We start from the raw sequence: 285 nt of genomic DNA on the forward strand, positions 1-285 counted from the left end.
AAGATCTTGGTGACACAATCACCAAAGACAACAATTCCAGTGACAAAGACAAGTATAGAGCTATCTACATGATACGCCACCATCTCCAAGAGAACTTGAAAACTCAGTACATGACCATGGAAAATCCATATGACCTTTGGATCGCTTTACAGCGAAGATATGACTACCAGAAAACGGTGTTGCTTCTCAATATGATTGGAAACACATAAGGTTCTTGGACTACAAATCAGTAGACGAGTACAACTCAGTCCTGTTCAGAATTGTGTCCTTGTTAAGGTTATGTGG

This window comes from Brassica oleracea, chromosome C1, assembly GCF_000695525.1.
Source record: "Brassica oleracea var. oleracea cultivar TO1000 chromosome C1, BOL, whole genome shotgun sequence".
Taxonomy (NCBI): Eukaryota; Viridiplantae; Streptophyta; class Magnoliopsida; order Brassicales; family Brassicaceae; genus Brassica; species Brassica oleracea.